Genomic DNA, 21696 nt, shown 5'->3' on the forward strand with positions numbered 1-21696 from the left:
AAAGCTTTTTGCCAGGAATTGCATACTCCGAAGTCAGTGGTAACATAGCAAAGACACATCCCAAATCTAACAGATCCTAATTTTAGTCTTGTTTTTAAAGTTTCTATCAGGCTGATTTCTGCCTAAGGAGCAGCTTGCCAAACTGAAAGTGAGCTGGCTGGTGATGTGGATAGGAAAACTATTCAGAAAAATAATGACCCTTCCGTCAAGGGCATCTGCCTGCTTGTTACTGCGATGACATCGAGTCACAGAATCCCTCAGGTGTCCTGACTGATTCCTGCTGATAGATAGCCAGAAAGCCTCCACTCTTCTCAAGCAGACCCTTGTCGTATCTTAATGTTGGCATGGCAAGACACATTTATTACATATCCCCTCCAGGCTTAATTATGTGGCACACAACAACTGTGAGTGAAAGTGGAGGCCAGCAAGAAGCTCGAGAAAATCTCCATCCTAGCAGTTTTTCTAGTCAGAAAAAGCTTTGTGGAGCCCCCAAAAGCACTGCTTATTCCTCTAGTCTGTAGTCAAAAAAATAATATATTTCCGAATTGTGGCTTTGCTCTTCTCTAGTCTAAGATTAAGACAGAAATTTTCAATCTGAGTTGTACTGTTAACCTCTCCTAGCCACAATTAGCACTTTGTGGCCTCAGTCCCATCAGATTACTTTAAATAAATACAAACGTGACAAGTGCTTCTACCCCTGCTAGAAGCATTGTATGTCCAGAGACATGGCAGTGTGGTCCAAAAGACCGCTTCCCCCTTTGCATAAAACTGTTTGTTTGATACTATCACTGCATAAATTTTGCTGGGTCAAGGACAAGACTTTACCACAAAGTAAAGTTTTCTGTAAGAAACCAGTACCAAAAGAAATCAGAATACACCTCTTGCAAGAGAGGGCAAAATTAAAAAAAAAAAAAAAAAAGAAAGAAGAAAAACAAACAATACAAAGTTTGTATAACTCATTAACTTCTGACATTTTTAATGCCTTGCCTCCAAGGAAAATGGAAGAAGTGGACAATATTTCTGATCTAGAAAAGACTTTGTTGAAAGTCTTGTCCACGTAGTAAATCCACAGAAAAGTATCCAGGGCAGAGTGTTACTCATCTGAATAATATCTTAAATGGTAACCAGAATTTCTATTTCATGTGCAGATTTCCCAAATCATTGAACTGATCAGGAACTTTTGCCAGCTGCTCCAGTGCTTTAAGCACTATTCCTGATGTAAGAACCTCCTTCATTCTTTTTCTCCAGTAATAAAGTAAGAAGAAACTCAAGTTTTGCTTTCCATTGTTCCTCATGATCAGCTCTTGATATGGACTCAATTCATGTTCCTGTTGCCACCATAAAAAAACCAACATAGTAATGCAAAGCTCGCAAAGCTGCTTTTTCATTAGTAGAGCCAGAATTTGCAGTCCTGATAAAAGAATTCTCCTCTGGACTGTTGTTTTCTCTACACTTACTACTGCTACCATGTCTCAGACAGACTTCATGGTCTTAATACTAAAATGACTCTTTCCTGAGGGAGTTACTCACAAAAAGGTGGTAGACACATCACTATTTTTCCTCTTACATGCATGTGTGCTTCCTTCATGGTATCTCTTAGAAGTTCTTCCCTCCTTTTTTACTGGTCTCATTTCAAGGTGTATGGAGGTTGCTGTATTGTGTATTGAAGATACAGCTTTGCCAAGCAATGAATTATTTTATATGCAAGATACTACTGGTCTGGATAGCAGATGCAAATATGTAATCTCTTGATGAAGATTGCAAGGATTGCAGTCTTCTTTATATATATACTGTGTTACAGAGATGCCTCTGCAGTCAGTTGGTTAATATCTCTTTTGGCCCATTTTATGATCTCTTCATGCTAGCGCTATACAGTGTCTAATCATGCTACACTGATATTAAGAAAATCTGGTTTTGCATGATACACTTCCTTTATACTATAATGGACAAATAACTCCTGCTTTTATTCCTGTTATGATCAGCAGTAATTTAAGATCAGTTGTAGCTGGTTCATACTAGTATTCCAGTGGTTATGTGCTCTGAAATATTATGGTGTTCTCTACCTTTCTCCCTTCGTATCTGTACAGTCTCCCCCAACTGGCTGGTCTGTCTTACCTGTGTGTCTGCTACTGCTCTAGGCTTTGGTGGCCAACTTTCATCTCCCTCTTTCAGTGTTATTCCACTCATAGCAAAAATCTGTGTATTTTTCTCACAGTTGGGCACACATTTGTAAGGCTTTTTGTTCTAGCTCTGCACTTTGCAGCCTCCTGGACACTTTCAGCTGAATCTAGCTTGGTGGAAAGTCATAATTGTCCTTCATTCAGCACATGTGAGACCACACCTGAAGTACTGTGTCTGGTTTTGGGCTCCCCAGTACAAGAAAGACATAGAAAGACTGAAGTGAGACTCCCAAGGAGGACCACCAACATCTGCAGTGAGCTGGAACAGAGAATATATGAGAAGAGGTGGAGAGATCTGTGACCGTTCAGATCAAGGGAAGGTCATTGGGAAATCTTATTGTTGTCTAAGACTATCTAATGGAAGGGGATACCTAAGTCAGACTCTTTTCGAAGGTGCACAATAATAAGAAAAGAAGCAATAGATGCAATTCAGAACATTTGAAATTCTGATTATATATATATATGGAAGGAAGAAAAAAAATTACCATAGATGTGATCAAACACTGACCCAAATTACTCAGAGAGGCTGTGAAATCTCCAACCTTGAAGATGTTCAGAACTTGACTGGAGAAGACCCTGAGCAACCTGCCTTAAACAGCAGGTTGGACCAGAGGACCCCCAGGGGTCCCTTCCAATGTACATTATTCCATGGCAACCTTAGCCTCAGAGAGAAAGAGTGGATGGTACGGGCAGCCTTGAAGGTCTGAATGGGAAGCTCTGGGAATCAGTCTCCAGAAAAGCAGCATTTGGGTGAATAACTAATTACAGAGTCATAGAACAACTGAGATTGGAAGAGACTTCAAAAGATCATCTGTCCAACCTTTTGTGGGAAAGGAAGACTAGATGAGATTATCTAGCACCCTGTCCAATTGCACCTGGAAAACCTCCAGAGGCAGGAACTCTACCACATCCTCGGGGAGGTTGTTCCAGTGGTTGATTGTTCCCACAGTAAAAAATTTATTTCTTTTATCAAGATGAAACCTCTCCTGGTACAACTTCTGCCTGTTGCTCTTTGTCTTTTACATATGTCTCCTGATGAAGAGAAAGCCTCCATCTTCTTTGTTGCTGCCCTTTAAGAACTGGAATACTATGATGAGGTCCCCTTGAGCCTTCTCTTCTACAGGGTGAAGAGAGGCAATAACTAATGTAATTTTGCCTTCAGAGTTTCATGAATAGTGGCACTAAAAGAGAGGAGAGCAAGATAGCTTACAGGAAGGTGAAAGACAGAAGCTGTAACTCTAGCCAGTTCCTCTTCTGTTTTTGGAGGACTTGGAGAGAAACTGAGCACAGAATACCACTGCTGACCTGCAGTTTGTGCAGGACTGCTGTGGTTTAAGCCCAGGCAGCAACTAAGTACCATGCAGCTGCTCACTCACCCCATCTCCCAACATCCCTCCCCATGGAGAGGAGAATTCAGAAAAATAGCAAAGCATATGGATTGAGATAAAAACAATTTAATAAATGAAGCAAAATAAAATTTAATATTAATGATACTATTGATGATAATAGTAATAATTGTAATGAAAAAGAAAAAGAGAGAAAACAAACCCCTAGGAAAACAAGTGATGCACAATACAATTGCTCACCACCCACTGACCAATGCCCAGCCTGTTCTCAGCAGCAATTGGCCTCTCCTGGCCAACTCACCCCATTTTATATACTAGGCATGATGTTCTGTAGTATGGAATATCCCTTTGAGCAATTTTGTTCAGCTGTCCTGGCCTTGCTTCCTCCCAGCTTCTTGTGCCCCTGCTGACTGGCAGAGCACGGGAACCTGAAAAGTCCTTGACTCAGAGTAAGCACTACTTAGCAACAACTTAAACATCAGTGTGTTATTAACATTCTCGTACTAAATCCAAAACACAGCATTCTGCTGGCTACTAGGAAGAAAATTAACTCTCTCCCAGCTGAAACCAGGACAAGAACACAGCTAATAGACAAATGATGTGGAGCACCAGCTGACTTCTGTACCCCTATGTGGGGTCAGTAAGAGGATCCCAGACAAGATGTTCACGGTTAGTCAGGGCTGCCTGTTTTCCTTGCTCCTTGCCTACCTGCCTGCCTTCATTCCCTGTGAACACCCAGGCTGCTGGCGGCACAGCAGGGAGGCTGGTGAGTATCATTGCATTAGCCTTTATTAAAGGCTGTTGGCATTGTGTGCTGTGACATGTACCTGGTATTTATTACTTTTTCCCTGGGTTGCGTGTTATCATCTTGGATGGATGTGAGCCAGCTTCCAAATCCTGCCCTTCCTCTTTACCTCCCACTTGCTCAAAATCCAGCTGTGTTCAGCAGGTATAAAAGTGCTGACCTACAGAGCCCATGGCAGCCAACTGCAGTTCCCTAGCCCCTTTCTCTCCTGTTTTCCTCACTCATTTTTCAATTGAAGCAGTTCTGCTCTTTCTGGTGCTCAAAAAGGGAACTGTGCTTCGCAGTGCAGAAACTTTCTGCCCTTGCCATCAGTCACACAGGGAGTTCATGTACCAGCTTTGGAAAAGAATGACTTGTGCACGTGCAGAGAGAGCTAGCTAGTCGATAATTTCAAGTGTATGATGCGCTTTGCTCAAACAAATAATTAATTCAATTCACCTTTTGATGTTTGTTATGAGGAGCAGTATCAGTAAGGCACTGTTCAGCAGCATAAATGCTAGGAAGTCTTTATTTATAAGTATAAATCTTACTGTGGCATCTTCTGATCAGCAAAACAGGTCTTTTGCTATCTGGTCAGATGTCCTTCATGTCAGAACTGCCTGGGGAATCGTAAACAAAAGCTTTGGACTGCCCAAGAGAATACTCATCTTCCTTCCTTATACAGCAAACTATCCCCTAATTCCTGTTCATTGATAACTTCACCCCGTGGTCCCCTTCCCACAGAAGGTCCCTTGACCAAGGAATCACAGAGGACTCAGTAGTATAGAGGAATCACAATCTGAATTTCCCTGTGCAGTCAACATGAGGTTGGCTTTCATTCTTTGGGTGCGGGTGGAGCTGGAGATGAGCTACAAACTCCCAGACTTTTTGCTCTGAAAGTCAGCAGAAGGAGAGAGATGTGTCATGTTTGGGGGTTTCCACAAGTGGAGAAGCCTCTGTACCCGGCATTGCAGAAATGTGGGTGAAAAAATGCATGCTGAAATGAACAAAGGGATATGCTATGGTGGAATGTAAACTTATTGTGTGAATTAGAAGTAGATAGCAAAGAGCTATCTGCAACATCTCCAGCAGTCCAGGGCATTGAGTGTCCCTGCATGCTCCAAGCCAAGTGTCAGCTTGTTGGGGGGCTGGGAATTGCAGTGTTGGAAATGACAGGCTGACAACCTGTTCCTACAGACAGAATCATTTTTTGCAATGAGGCGAGAGTTGAACTTTGTGGCCAAGAGTTAAACCTTGTGAACCTGTATCAAACAACAACCCTTTTGTTGTTCAGGTAGTGTTTATGCATTTGTACTGTAGAAGAATAAATCTTACTCAGAAATAAGTTCTTATTTTGAAAGCTTTTAAATTTCTCTCTTTACATACTGATCTTGCACTATATAGAGGCATAATCTGCTACTTTTAAAGTGTCCTGTAAGCTGTAAGACTTGAATAACTAATGCTGCATTAAGATAATCAACCTTTCAGACCTGTGGGTCATGGCCCTGAAACTACCTGTTCATGAAAGCTCAAATTCTTCAGCTTTAGAAACCCATGGAAGCATATAAATCACTCAAAATAAACCCACAGAGAAATAACTTCCCCTTCCCCATTGCTGTCCTACTGTGGGAAAGACCTTTTGCTATCCCTGATTTCCCCTCGGAATGAAATCTCATCCAGCATTCAATACAAAATTAATAAAGGTATATGGAGCATGTTGAGCAAACAGTGACATATCCCCAACGGTGAATTTACATCCCCCCCACTCTGTTTAAAATTAATAAAGGAAGACAGAGCATACAAAACCAACACAGGAGAGTATAAAATACCACACATAGAGCCCATAAGGCTTGGCACTGAGGGTGGGCTGCTGCTCTGGAGTAAGCGGCTGTAAGTGTTGGGCAAAGCACATTTTGGAAATGCCGATTTCCTTTATTGGGCAGGTTCAGGAGGGCTGCTTGGCAGCACGCCCAGTGGATTTGTCACTCGGGAGTGGGCATTGCCTGGGTTATTTGTTGTGTTTGCAACATTTCTGTGACATTCCCTCCTTCCTGCAGGTGATGTGCAGGATAAAAGATGGCTGTTATAACTGGAGTCTTGTTCATCTGCATCCCACCTTCCACTTGCCTTCTGCCCTTCCCTCTCCCAAAGGCACACTCTGCTGTCGTCAGCATGCAGTTATGGGTCTGTAGAAATGTTCTGTGATCTGAACAGCCAGCCAAAGGCTTCAGCAGCTATTTTGATGGACCAGAGACTGCTGGAGCAAGGGAATGAAGATAGTATGAATGTCTGTATCATTCATTCCCTTCAGAAAATTGCCCTATTTTTGTATAGAAAATAGATAAGAGTCCCCAGATATTGCCTTCGATAATCTACCTGAATTATTATGTAGTTCTCAGATACCTCTTTATGAGCTGGGAGGCCTGGCTTGGAGGTCAAATACCAGGAAGATGGGCTCTAGCAGTTATTCTACAGCAATTAAGCACAATCAGTTATACTCAAAGCAACCTTTTCTTTACCAGCACGAACTACAAGCTGTACTCTTCAGAGCTGTGCCAACCCCCTCCACAAGTGCCAGCATTGATCCAGCTGCAGAAACTTCCCACAACTGATGGTGAACAGTTGGAAACTGTCAGTTTTCAAAATGTTTATGGCCACAGGTTTCTGAAGAGATAACAGTTGTCCTGTGTTGCATGCTGGCTTCGGGTTAAGCTATTCTTTATCACTCTGATGTTCTACAGACACCACCGGTTACCCCCAGGTTTGCAGCCCCAGCTTCTCTCACCAGTTAATGTGTATTTTATGAGCCCAGAGATGATGCTGCAGAGAGTGGAGCTGTGCCAAAAAGAGTTGTTCCTGCTTGTCTTCATCCTTGATAGTTTTTTTTTTTTCTGTACTTGTGGCAGCTGAAGGAGGGGAATGCTGTAGCTGTGTCAAGAAAAAGCTGCCTAAACTGCTTTGTAGTGTAATGGCTGGTACACAAATTTACAACTGCCCCAGAGCAATGTGTCAGCTGTGTGTCTTAGGCTCCTCGTGTACCAACTCTTCCCATTGCTTCTAAGAGAAACTGCACCAGTCTGTGGTGGTCTGTTAAAAGTCTGCAAGTGGTACTGGCTGACAGCATTTATTTGGGGACTGGCTTGCAAAGACTCCAGAGATTTTTCAAGTTTTTTATCCCAGGTGGGATCAAATCAGTTGCTTGTGCCCTGTGAGACAGACCAACAATGTCCTCCATCTGCCAGCAGCTCAGTGGGCCTTGGGTAGAAGGCCAAGGTGCTAAGCCATGAATTTCATAAGTGTATTTTGTACGTAATGCTTTATAGCTAACTTAAAGGTGAACTGTTAATTTGGATGAGGCAACTGTGTGTTAAGTAGGATGAAGCTGTTGCAAGAAAACATCTTCCTTCCAAGAAAATCCCTTCCTATAGGCGAGTCTTCAGTCATCTGTGTTACCTTTGTCATCCTCTCCTCCCTGGAGAGTCTTCTCTGTGACCTTTGCTATTCTACCAAGGCGCCTCATAAATTATTATTCTTTTAAATGGCACTTAGGCTGTCGTAGTGGCTGCTAGACTTGAAGATTTGCAGTCTACCCTGTAATTTTGAGAGGAAAAAAATGGTTAAGTGACAGAAGAAATATTGTACTTCACGATAAAACTACTTTTGTGTTTCATTTTCTGCTCAAGTCATTCATATCCCTGTCACTAACCTCATTCAGGTCAAGGGCTTGAGGCAGAGATTGGGCATAATATTTTTGGTCAGACTGATGCATTTGAATATTACAAACATCTATAATTTTGAAATTGAAATGAACATTGTGTTAAATCCTCAGGCAAATATTATTAAGGCATAACAGATTGCCGAAGTTTACATTTCTTTTGGCAATTCAGGCCCAGGCTCTGTTGGCTGGTTATTCCAGACATTAATGAACCTGTTCACACAAAGGGAGCTCCTCCTTATGGATGCAGATTAGATCCTGCATTCTGCAAACTTCACAGGAAAATCTGTGGCCCAAGTAGCTGAAATAACAATGAAAAAATTAATCAGGCACACATTAAAATTGAAGCATGGAAGAAAACATCTGCAGCAATCTGGGTAACATACTTGCAGTGCTGTTTTGCCAGCTTACATCTGGAGTGGTTCATGAGAAGAGAACAGATGCTAGTGTGAAATAGGTCATCATAGCAGCAGGGCATCGGAACAGAGGCATTTCTTTTTTTCTTGCAGTAACAGCTATTTCTTTTTATTCACACTTATTATGAAAATGTTAGCCAAGTCTGAAATGTGAATGCATGTATTGTGACAAGCCAGTACTCTTAAAGGACATAAAGGTAAAAAATAACCTAAGGAGAAGTCTTCAGAGAAGCAACCCTTTTGCAGTACACACTGAGTATTCTTTAACAGACATGAGGGCTATTTTTTGTTAAGATTATGATTTTTTCCCCTTGCTTTATTTAAGTATTTAGTAGAGATGTTGCTAAATGCCATCTTGCTGGCAAATGCCCAGAAGCGGAGATGCTAATTCAGGGGAGTTTCATCAGTCATTTCAAAAGAGAGGTCACACAGATAAGAAAAATGAACAGTACACAGTATGTGAAGCAGTGACATTCAATGAGTCCTTGTCACTAGCAGCCATTAGCATGGAGGCCTGCTGTTATGTTTCAGTGCTTTTCTTGACCAAGCAGGGAGCCTTTGGAGCACTGTAGCAGTTAATACCATACAAGTTATTGTTTCTTTCTTCAACGCTTTGTATTTTTAGTGCCATTTAGATGTTTCTCTGTCCCCTTGTGCATCTAAAATTTTAAAGAGAACCAAAGAATGCATAATTTATATCTCTCCCGGAGGTAATGGAGTGACTCAATGTCCGTGAAGGGGATGATTTTAAATTTCGTGTCTTATGCAAGAGGTGATTTTTATATGAAAAGTGCAAAAATTTGCCTCAAGGATACCCAGATAATTATCCTTACAGCAACTGGTGTGGACTTCAGAGGGGATTATAGCAGAAAGCTTTAGTACCTTGTGTATCATCATCCCTTGTGTATCATGGTATCATGGCTGGCATGATCGAAAACTTAGCAACTGATAGATCTCAGGGAATATGACTTACGTTTTGAGTAGGAATAGCACATACAGGAGGTTGAGAAGACAAGTTTGCTTTGACTCTGTTGAAGAATTCATGCAAGATGTAAGGCATTTGCTTACTGCTGAAATTCTTTCCTTCATTTAAAGGATAAAACAATTGTTTATTGATGTTGGACAGAACGCATCAGTACATGCTTTGTCACACAGCACAGTTCCACTAGACTATTTCTGGTTTCATTTACCAAAATCCTAGAAGTGCCATGGCTAGAAATAAATGTACACATCTTTGATATGCTATATGTTTGAAAATGCACTTTAAGGTCTGTATTACAGACAGTTCAAAGGGAATATAAATTGGTGCAGTATTCATTCTTTTTTCTTTTCTTTCTAATCCACTCCCACATATTCATTGCATTTTTACGCCAATGGTTTTCAATAACTTGTCTTTAAAAACAACTCACCACTTTGTGTTTTATTTAACTTGAACTTTACTGTGTTTAAATGATTGTTATGATCTAGCTACTCCGTAGTTTACAGTGTTTAACATCCTCTAAACCAAATCTACACTGATACTTAGCATTGTGTATCCAAGGAAACAGCTGATCTTATTTGCTTTTCGTTTGGAAACTCTAGTTTTAACTATTCTTTCCACTTCTTGCAGGATTGGCCATGAGAATTTGTAACATTCCTTTGGAAATACTGTGATGGGGCCACTGAGAAGTTACTTTCCTGCATACAGGTATGTAAACTGAATTGCATTCTGATTTTTTGTCGTGGTTTAGGAATGGTATTCTCCAATTTAGTGTTCCCACTGAAACCACTCCAAACCATGTGCCGATTGTCACTCCCCCCTTCCTCTCCTCCTCCCCTGTGACAGACTGGAGAGGAGAACTGGAGGCACAAAAGGTAAAGATCAGGGGTTGAGATAAGAACAATTTACTGGAAACAGTAAGGAGATAAGAAATCACCAGTGATGGCAACAGTACTAATAAAAGAGTGTACAAGAAAAAGAAACATCTTGCTCAGCATGCAGAAACCCCAAATAATGCAAGACTGCTCCTTCTGCCATGCTACCCTGACCCAGAAGTGAGCCCTCCCCCCCATCCCTGGAAAATGATATGAGGTGTTATAGAATAACCTCTGGGTCCTAGCCATGCCCTCTTCTGGCTACTGCAAAAATTAACCCTGTCCTGGATGGAACGAGGACACTATTTCAGCATCTAGACTCCTGTGCTAGCGCGTTATCTTTTTTATCTTGAATGCATGCAAACCAAATTTAATTATAATCTGGAGAAAGTGTTGTGAAAAAATTATTTTTGTTTCTTGCAATATGCTTAGGACATAACTCTGTTCTGTTACTATTGTGTAGATGTAGAATAACGCATTCATCTTTCCTTTGAGGTGAATTACTGCAGTTCATGGAGTTGAACTGCAGAAAGGAATTGGGCCTGTATGTCATTTTCTTCTCACTGCTATGCCTTTCAGTGTGTTTTGAAACTACATTACCCTAAAAGGCCCTGTAGTCTATTGCTCCCACCCAAGTTGCTAATATGTGAGCAGCTGACCCACAGTTATAACTATAGATGTTTTGAGAAGCACACTTAGCAAAGGATCAGCAGAATTACTGAGGCTTTCAGGTCAGGAGGAGCTCAGGTTCATGGAAAGTTTAAGAAAATTAAAATAAACAAAGGGTTGTATTTAAGAGACTGTAAAAGGAGCAGAATATTAATGGTTTGATTCCTCTAGTGTCATCACGGCAAGGAGCAGTGAGGAGCCTGTAGCTAATTCTATGTTCTTGTCAGCCGGAACAATAGTGTTATAAGCACTGTGGCCCATGATTGCTCTGATTTAGAGGGTAGAAAACACTCCCCTGCATTTCAATATGCTTTTCTATGCAGCTGTCAGAGAAAGATTTGAGGTCTGGATTCACCGTCTCTGGAGGTTTTTAAGATGAGATTGGATGTGGCACTTAGTGCCATGGTCTAGTAACCACAGCGATGCTTGATCAAGGGTTGGACTTGATGATCTTGGAGGTCTTTTCCAACCTGGTTGATTGTATGATTCTATGATTTCTTACTGCTTTCAAAGGTAGTATTGAGCAGCATTTTTATAGAAATCTTCTCAGAAAAACCTATGGGAATCAACTTTTCCATCTGGATGGTCATACACTGCTATTGGTCGTACTCAAGGTCTGTGGGAGTTGTATGTCATCCTAAACAATAATTTTCAAAACTGTTCGTTTTGGAATATGTTCCATTTCATCTGCTTGGTTTAGTTTGGAATACTTTGGGTGTTACTGCTGTCCTTTTTGCCTCTGTAGTCACATACTATTCTATTACTCTGTAGGAATTCTGCAGGGAAAGTGGCCTGTAAACCTCAAACAAAACCAATACCAGATGGATTAAGGGGACGAGAGGTATCCAAAATAACTTTTAATTTGTTCTTGGAAATGATTATGATTTGGTAATATCTTTTAAAGCCAACACAGCTCCAAGATGCTTTAGGAACTCTGAACCTAGATGTAAACCTCACACAAGGCTACAGCTTGTGTAATGAACAAAGGCCCTACATCAGACTGGTCGAGATATTGCAGAGACAAATCTGATAGTGGTGCCTTGGGCCTGTGTTGAGTGAAAGCTCCATGTTCAAAAATAAGTAGCTTTTCAGTGTAATTGAACAACTGTTGAATGATCTGTGTCATCCTAAGGCTTTGACTGCACTGTTTCTTTCTTTAATAATGATGTCCCCTAGGGCAATATTCATGGTTTTCTTTGGCAGGGGGTGGAGAGAAAGAAGTGCAAACACTGAAAGACGTTTAGGATAAAGGGAGAAAACTAGAGGCAGTATTGGCATTTGGGTTGTAAATTCTTTACTAGCAGCAACAGCAGCTTTATGAAAATCTTCCTTTTCAGATCTATGAGTGTTTTTTGAATCAAGGCTCACCTAAGACTTCCAAGAGTTACTGTTGAAATTGCCAAAGCAAAGTGTTGTTAGACCTGTGTCTTAAAAATTTGATACAAATGGAGTCAACAGCTGCTATGTGGAGAAAGCTTAGACATCATTCATCTAAAACACATTTTAAAAATGTCCTTGTTCACAAGTCTGATTCCTGAAGAATTGCGATGTACATACAAATTAGTATAATGTCATTTAAAAAGAGGATAAATACCATATTAATTTGATACATGTACATATTAGGTGTATGTATACTAAGTGGCATAAAATAGTTTGGGTATGGGTGTGTTCCACCTTCATCATAATGCAGAAGCAAAGGAAAACCAATTAAGTTAAAAGGCAAGACAGTTCTACTGAAAAGGAGATAGAAGGTGAAATTTCCCTTTGGAAAATATTGCCCCGAGGTATTATCAAAAGGTATCAGAAGAAATAGATATTTACATCAATAGGAATGCCATCATAGATGTATTTTTCATATTACACATTTATTAAGCAGTTACAGCAGTTACACAGCAGTTGCCTGATGGAAGGTTGAACTCAACAATCCTCAGCCTGGGATTTCGGTGAAGCTTCTTCTGCAACTGTGTAGATATCTCTTGTACCACTTCTCTGCAGCATCTGCATCACAGGATAGTGATCTAGTTAAATAATTAGTTTAACCTAGGTCAGCTTTTTCCATTTATCCCATGTCTTTCACTGCAAATCTCATGTTTTTTTTTTTATTTGTGTCTCCTCCTCTTTCACAGTTCTTGTTTTCTTAATCTCTCTTTTATTTCTTGCCTATGAACCCTCAACCCAGCCTCCAGAGAAACCTCTTTTTCTCTGACACTTTTATTACTTGTTCTTGCTTTGGTGGAGTTTCTTAAGTTTTTTCTATTGGGGTCACTAAATGCCTCTTGGGGTGTCCTCAAACCTTTGCCCTTGACACCCTTATGGTTAAACAAGTGTCTTGGTTTTATGGGGAGTAGGGAAAAACAAAAGTGGTGAAAACAGTTCATGGCCACCACATGGGATAGGAAGCCTCTGACTCCTGGGGCTGGGCTCATCTGCTATGTCCTCCTGTTAAAACATCCTGGGCACATGGTCAGCCTGGGCTGGCTCTTGTGGGAGTTTGGTGGAGGGAGCACTGCTCTGTTATCTTGCTGCTTCTTCAGCAAAGAAATCACAACTGGCAAAATACCAATCTGTCAAAAAACATGGGAAGGAGAGGGAGAAAGGAAGGGAAGAGCCTAGGGAGAGCACTTTTCCACCCGAGTGTGTAATCATGGCAACCATACTTTAATCTGTGTACCAGCACTGCACGCGGACCTGCTGCCACTGCATTAGATACGCGTGCCTGCCTTAAAGCCATGCTGCCAGAAAGGCCAAACCTTCTGTGCCACCAGGCTTTGCTCAGGGCACAGCTGTCCCACCAGAGGCTTCAATGCAGGGCTGAAAAGAGAAAGCAAGTGGAGCTGATGCACAAACCTGAACCATGGAGGAGCATGTTATCTTTGTGCACCTTATATATGTAAATTACCTGACTACAAAAAGGAAGAGAGGAAAGGGAATGTTACTACCCGGAAATGTCCCATGTGTGCATTTGACACATATATTTGAATTATTGAAAAGATGGAAACCAAATACTTTGGTAGCTGGAGAAAATCTATAAGCTAGAGTCTTGAAGGGAATGTGTGAGAATAAAATGGGAAGATGGGGGAAGTAAATCTCACAAAACTGCCATGGAGGGACAGTTACATTTTATTAAAACAGAAATTCAAACCAGACTGTGATTTTGTAAAGACTGTTGTGTCCAAATCATGAGTTGTATGTGCAAGCTAATGTAAACACATTCAAGATGGTGCAAGGAGTCAAGCACAAGTATTATGAGGACTGAGTGGTCAGGATGGGAGTGTTCAGTCTGTAGAAAAGGAGGCGCAGGGGAAATCTTATTGTTCTCTACAACCTGAAAGGAGATTGAAGCGAGGCAGAAGTCGGTCTCTTCTCCCATGTAGCAGGCGGTAGGGTGAGAGGATAAAGCCTCAGATTGTACCAGGGAAGGTTTAAATTGGATATTCAGAAAAATTTATTCATGGAAAGGATTGTCCAGCATTGGAACAGGCTGTCCAGGGGGGTGGTAGAATCATCATTCCTGGAAGTGTTTAAAAAACATGGGAATGTGGCACTTAGGGACATGGTTTAGTGGTGAACATGGCCGTGCTCAATTAACGGTTGGACTTGATGATCTTGGAGGTCTTTTCCAAACTTAACAATTCTATGATTCTCTATACATTTTTTACTTTTATTTTTGAATGATGATTCAGAACACCTGTGCCCTTCCACCTGCTTTTTTATTGCCCACAGCAAGACATGGAGCAAGTGATTATTAGAAAAACTAAAATGGCATTTTGCTTACCTGAGTAAGAGCTGTGGCCAGAGATACTGCAAAAGACTGAAATTAATATGGATACAGGGAAAACAAATCAACCACCAACCCAGACAGCAGATTCACCTTTCACTGGCTTTTATGTTTTGAGTTCTTTTCAAGGTATTTCTAGAAATGGTGGCAAGTGCTTCCTCTGTTGGAGGAACAGCCCAGAAGCATGCTTAAATACCTCCCTGTTATGTTACTGATAGCTACTGCCCAGAAGAATGGGAACGGCTGAGAGACTCCCACAAACTACCCAAAGTGTCCATAGACTCAGATTAGGAGTAAAGCTCTTTACTACCCTCACTCCAGTGCCGTCATCTTGTGCTTTGAAGTGGCAATTAGATGATAATCTTTGCTGATCTTAACTCCTGGGACATAACACAAAAAGAAGGGATATCTTTAGTGTCAGCAGTCAAGAACAACTTAGGGACAGCAAAGATAATTTGGCTCATTCGCCTTCATTACCAACAAGAGCAAAGTTGTCTAGATAATCAGTGATTATTTACCTAATCTTCCAGTAAGGAATATTTCAATGCCACCCCATGTAGTCTCTTCCAGGGCTACACAACACTTGGGTATTTCTGAAATCCAGGTATTGGATTATGCTCTATTTGCTCCATAGGAAGCCATTTGGTGTCTTATTTATAGTGAGGATATACAGTTGAACATAACTTTCTTTATGGTAATCTCTCAAATATTAGAAGGAAAAATTACTTTACATGGTAGCTGATTTAATTTGTTTATCTATTTTTCAGAATAAGCATTTGCAGATCTTATATGTCCTATTCCAAACACTTTTCTTCCTGTCTTTCTCCCATTTACCTGTACCCTTCCATGCACTGCTAATTTCTTGACACAAGTGCCAGCATTAAGAAGCTGAATATAGTCAGTATGACTTTCAGATGGATACAAATTATGTAAAATAAGCACAGAATTTAAAAGCTCAATAATTAATTATGGAGATATACCTCAATTAAAATGACCCCAGTCCATATTGTGCCTCAGTTTTGTCTAGATGGAGTCACTACTAGTGTCTTCTCTTTGTTCCATCTGTTAAGCTCTCTCAGTATGATACTAGGTAATGAATGACATTGTTAGAGAAGCACTAAGTGTGCAACTGATAGCTATCAGCATATGGATAATGACCCATCTTACACCTTTTCATTGTCCACATTCTGGCTGCACAGAGATATCTAAACAATAGATGAGATGAAATGGTGGCCATAGCACATTTCAGAGACAATAATTGTCCATTTAGGTCCCTTTAAAAGAAAGACAGCAAAGAACTGCTAAGTTTTCTGTGCCTGAGGCCCTCAGAAGAATCAGTCACACATCATGAATAATAATAATAATAATAGAAGAGGGAGGACAGCTGCTCAAGTGAACATCATCAGTATTGACACCTTCCAGGAGGAGTAATCCCCTTGACCAAAGCAGGTGTCACAGCAAGATAAAAGTCATAAGCTACAGATCCAGTGAAAGTCTGTTGCCATATACAGAAAGATACAAATTGATTTCATTTCTAAAAGGCAGTTAAAACATTTTCTCCAGCTAAGAGGAGAAATCCACTGTCACCTTTACTGTCCAAATCTCCAGAAGCAGCAGTGAAACTTGGAAGAGACAGTACTTAAAAAATGAAGACTGTTCAGATGGCTAAGTGACAACCAAAATGAACGATTAGAAAACAATCCTTAATTTTTTTTCCATCACAGCCCAGCAGAATGTTGGCAGGTTTATGTCCTTTCTCTCCTGCTTTTTAGCTAAAGTATGAAGAAAGGCTATCCATTCAAATAGTAAACATTAAAGGATTTTTTTGGATTAGTGTACATGATAGCCAATCATAGAATCTTAGAATCATTTAGGTTGAAAAAAACATTTAAGATCATCAAGTCCAACTGTTAATCTGGTGCTGCCAAGTCCACCACTAAACGGTATCCCTAAGTGTCACATAGCACTTCTAGGATTGAGGGTCCCAAGATATGCTGCTCCAGAATGACTCAGGTTTCTAGGGTCAGTTACCGTTTCAGTAAAGGGAAAATACAGACTAAGTGACTACTCAGTGCCACAAATAAAAAAAAAAACAAAACAAAAACAAAAACCAAGCAACCAAAAAAAGAAAAAGGAAACCACATCAACTTTAATATGGTTGGTTGACTCTACAGAAGAAATGATCCAAAAGTGGCTGTAGGCAACCATTCAGGAAAGACTGTGTTCCTACTTAATGTCATTGATCCCACATTCGGAAAAAAAACAAACAAAAACCCCCTGAATATTGTGTTCAAGAGATATTCTAAGAATCTGAGGAAAGCTTGACCAAGCAGTTTGCTCAAAGAGCAAAAATGAAAGTAGAAAGATGAAAGAATATCTTGGGTCAAGCTACTTATTAACTTTGAGCTTTTCAGAACATTATTAAAAATTAACTAAGGAAAAGGTAATACATACTATTGCCTAAAATATCTCAGAAGTAAAAAAAAATGTTCTTCATCTAAGTAGCCACACTTTTTTTTCCTAAAATTATCCTAGAAAATTAGGAAGTAGCTTGAGGGCCGTGCAGCTGCATCAACTATACTGACACTTTCCCCATCTGATCAGTGGCTGATCCATTTCCAAGGGCCTCCAGTGATGGAGAGTCTCTGGGGAATTCATTCCAATGCCTAATTTTCCTTACTATTAGAAAAATGCTTTTTTTTCTTTTCATAACATGCAAGCTACTTCTGTTCTACCTGCAGTGAACAGGAATAGATTATTCCCTTTTTTCTTGCAACCGTATTTGAGACCTTCAGGATCTTTTGTCATGTTTCCCTAAGTTTTGTCTTCTTTGGATTAATCAACAAATTAGCCCTTCAATTTTTTTGTTGTGCTTTGTAGAGTACTCACTGTTAGTTGGCCACATCCTCCTTAAAATGTGGCATCCAACACTTTACCTCAGGTTATGGTTGAAGTCTTTCCAAAGTGAAGTAAAAAAGGAGAATTCCCTCACAAGTCTTGTAGATAACATTCTCCTTTATATTTCCAATCTGATATTCATACATAGGTGACAGTGACTCAGTTGAAGCTTCTGATCTACTAGATAACCTCAGGTCCTTCATAGTAAAACTAATCTTGTTTGAGCATTTGCTGAGTTGACTGTTTCTGACCTCAGCTCTCAAAGTTAATTGCCAGCAGCTCCAAGATTTTCCCTGTCAGTGATCTACGTATTCCAGGGTGAAATTCATGAGATCCAGACAATTTGAAATATTTTAACTTATCTCAGTTCTCTTTAATGTACTTTGTCCTGTTATGAACTGAATTGCTACTTCTTTGTCTTCAGTGTTAACTGTTGTGGTTTTCTGGTCACTGCTGATCCTAAAAGTAATTTTTCCTCCCATTGAGTGGTAAATGAACTCTTTCTTCTCGGTATTGCTAATAACAGTTTCTTACTATTGTACTTAGTGATTTTCTTAGAAAGGTTTTCTACCTTTGAAGCCCCCAACAAAAGTACATGGAGATGTTACACAAACTAGAGGAAGGGAAGACAAAGTACAGTTTTCATAATATGGGACTTCACAGAGGCACTAGATTTACAAGTGCAATTGAACATAGTTACAACAGTACTTGACAGGTAGCACACAGATGTCCCTATTCTTACAGTCTCAGTGTAAACCTGACTTGATCTAATTGAAACAAGAACCAGCACCAAAGAGAATAAAGGAAAATGTTTCAGAGGGACCAAAGTTCTTGAAAGCCAAGGTCAAATCCTCAGGAGAGAGTTGAGTCTGAAATATGGCATCCTGTTTGTAAAATTGAGTGATATCCAGTGTTTTATTTAGACGAGACTTAATTTCTTCATTATCCTGTTCTTCTAATGTTTTAGGGCCACCAATTTCCTTTGTAGTTATTCACAGTGTTCTGTGTTTCTGTCATTCCATGAAAATATCCTGAGTGTTCTTACATTTTTTATTTTCTCTTCACACAGCTTTTTTACTTTTTGAGGTGACAAAGAAACAAGGGGATAAGGGAAAGGATTACAGGGTAACAGGTTGAACACATAGCTTATTCTGTAACAAGCTTTCATACCTTTGTCCAATATTCCTTCTTTTTTGCTGTTCTTTTTTTTTGCGGGGGGGGGGGGGGTGATGGAGTTGAGCTATTCAGCAATGTTTCTGAAATCCTGGCCAAAGTTCTGCAGAAGAGCTCCTGTCAGGTTCTCGTGTCTGTCACACGAGTGAGATCAATCAGCTGCACTATCTGTTCCCAATGAAGTGTAGATATACAGAGAAGGCTGGTTGTTCTCTTGTTCTGGGTCATGAAACATTTTGAATGTCTGATCTTTCTATAATCCTTCTAGGAGCATTTCCCTTTAGTGCTAGAGGCCTATGATGCAAGTTTTTATAATGGTCAGTCCGGCAATCCTTCCACTATTAATGCATCTTTGATGGCTCTGTCTATAGGTTGAAGTGAGTTGGGATTTCTGTCAGAAAGTTTGTCAAGAGCCATACAGTCAGCAGGCAGCTTGTAGTACCACAGGATGAGCTTTCAGAAAAAAAGTCAGTGTTTGATAGACAAATGTACCATATTATTTTAAGGTCTTTAAGGTTTAAAAAAACCCCTCACAAGTCTACGTGAATGTCCTTCATGACAGTGTTTTGGTTTTTTGAAGATGTTTCACTGTGTGTGCTGAGGACCCACTGGACTGCTGACAGTCTCACCACTGAATGCATGATATGCCTAAGACTGTAGTAGAGCCTAAATCAATGTAGAGAGCTGTAACTGAACAGCCCATGGCCTTGTCTCAGAGACTTTTCCTCACTCCCTTAGTTCTCCATTTGTACTCCCTTCTACAGAATTTCCCCAAAAGTTGAAATCCTTGGTTTATACTTGAGTTTCTCAGGATTCAGATACTCTGTGAGAGTCCATAGACCTATAGCTAAGAGTTAACATCTACGTAGCAGAGGAGCTCCCTCTGTCCGTTTTCCAAGCCAACCAGAAGCTGTGTAGCACAGTTAGCATGATGCTGAGTACAAACTTATAAATTGCTGTGATTGGCAGTGTTCATTAGCTCTGACTCAGTGCAGTTAACTTGGCCTCAGCATTGCTGGTGATTTTATCTGGCTTCCAGTTGTCTCTGACCCAGAGCAGAACTATCCTTAGTTGTGTGAGTCCAACAGGCTGGTGTCATCACCCAGACCATGCAGGCACATGCCATGGTAGACTCTGCCCAACATTTAAAGCACCGCAGATCCCTGGGAACAAATTGCTCTGTGAGCAGACAAGAAGCCTCCTCTAATGGATTAATGCCCCCTGTCCCTTAAAACTTGCACCTCAGTTTCCTGGCTCTGCCTCAGGTCCCTGCAGGCGAGGGGCAGCCCGTGCTGTGAAGCACGTTGTGCCAGCTTTCAGGTCTGCCTACACCTGCCCATCGGCTGTTCCCAGGCAGAGCACACCCAGGCTGCTCTGCCTGCCCCCCTCTCCCTAGGTAGCAATTTGTGTGCTGCTTTGCTGGTTTTCATTAAACTTCCAGTGATGAAATTACCTCTTGTGACTTCTCTCCAACTTTTATGCTGGCTCAAAAGTGGGTTCAAATTTGCCACTGCCCCTGCTCTGCCAGTAAAGGTGTAATAGATGGACAGGCAGAGGTTCAGTTAAAAATAACCACAGTGAACAAAAATCAGACTTGCTCTTTGCTCTTATGCTACATTTTTATATTATTTTGATACCATATTGTACAGATCTGATTTTGAAGCATACTGCCTTCAAGTTCTCATTTCCACACTCATCACCAGAGGTTGCCCTCCCTTCAGCAGAGCTTAAAGGCTCAGCAGATTCTTTGTAAATGGGATCTGAGAAATTATTCATGTTAAAAGAACCATTTTTTAAAATGATTTTTTAATGACCCTAGTCTGTTTTTGGGTATGGCCAGGCAAATGCTTAAACTGAGGCAGCTGGGGGGATTGTGGTGGAAGGGGGAATGGGTCAGGAAACAAAGGTCTGTGCTACTCACCAACATCTAGAACCTTATATTCCTCAGTGCAGTGCTGTTACCACAGACAAATCCCTCCTCCTTGGTCCCCTTATTTCTACATGTTTTATCTCCGCAGTTTGGTAGCTTATAGGAGCCTGTCCCAAGAGATAAATGGAACAATAAAAAAAGTGAATTTTTAAACTGATGGAAACATTTTTACTAGAAAATTGGGAAATTTGCATGTTCTCAGTACCATTCTGTATTTGTGGCATCACACCTTTCATGACTGCATGATCTCCCCAAAACTTTGCTGCTCATATTCCTTGATCAGTAAGGGAGATGACCAAAAATTTGCACTTTAGGTCTTTCAAGAGGTGAGATAAAGAACAAAAAAATTTGATCTCAGTAAGATTTAACTGTGTGATTCAGTCTGTAGCTGAATCAATTACTTTGGATATCAATAGTATAACAAAATATTCAAGGCCACTTGGGTTTGGCTGTAGAAAATGACTAATATAATGAGGAACATAAGTCCCATTGCCTTCATGTTTGTTTTGTTTTCCTTGGTGGAAAGAGTTGACAGATGTGACTAGAGCATTTTGCCCCTGAGATTATTACTAGCTTCTTAGTCAAGGAAATCTGAGTAATTTGACTATGTTGCCAACTCTTCTCTGCTCCCCACTCCAGCTGAGACAGGTTATAGATTGGACAAGGTTTGAAATGACTCTCCTTTTCAAAGCATTGTTTTGTGAAGAAGCAAAGAGCAGTTACTGCTTTAAGAGAATCTGTCACCTTGTCCTCCAGAAGAAAGGCAACAACAATCTTTTCCAATAATGCACCCGTTATCTCCTTCCTGGAATTTATCAGGCAGGAAACATATTGATCCAATTTGCAGGTTGCAGCCTGTAGGTCTCCAAACATGTCCAAACCCCTAGCACATGATGATGGCCAGAACTTAGTCTGCATTTAGTTTGCAGACGTGTTTCTCCCCCCACTTTCTC

The 21696-nt window shown here is 40.6% G+C and overlaps 1 protein-coding gene across 8 annotated transcripts in view; it reads left to right on the forward strand.

The window, feature by feature from the left end:
- Nucleotides 1-21696, forward strand: part of ENOX1 (ecto-NOX disulfide-thiol exchanger 1) — a 362324-nt gene that overhangs the window by 105085 nt on the left and 235543 nt on the right. For all 8 annotated transcript variants that reach the window (XM_039382917.1, XM_039382918.1, XM_039382912.1 and 5 more), the window contains one exon: nt 10051-10128. The gene's annotated coding sequence lies outside the window, so the exon portion shown is untranslated. The remainder of the gene's footprint in view (nt 1-10050; nt 10129-21696) is intronic.

Source organism: Pipra filicauda, unplaced genomic scaffold, assembly GCF_003945595.2.
Source record: "Pipra filicauda isolate LSUMZ 115617 unplaced genomic scaffold, ASM394559v2 scaffold28_size6257848_pilon, whole genome shotgun sequence".
NCBI lineage: Eukaryota > Metazoa > Chordata > Aves > Passeriformes > Pipridae > Pipra > Pipra filicauda.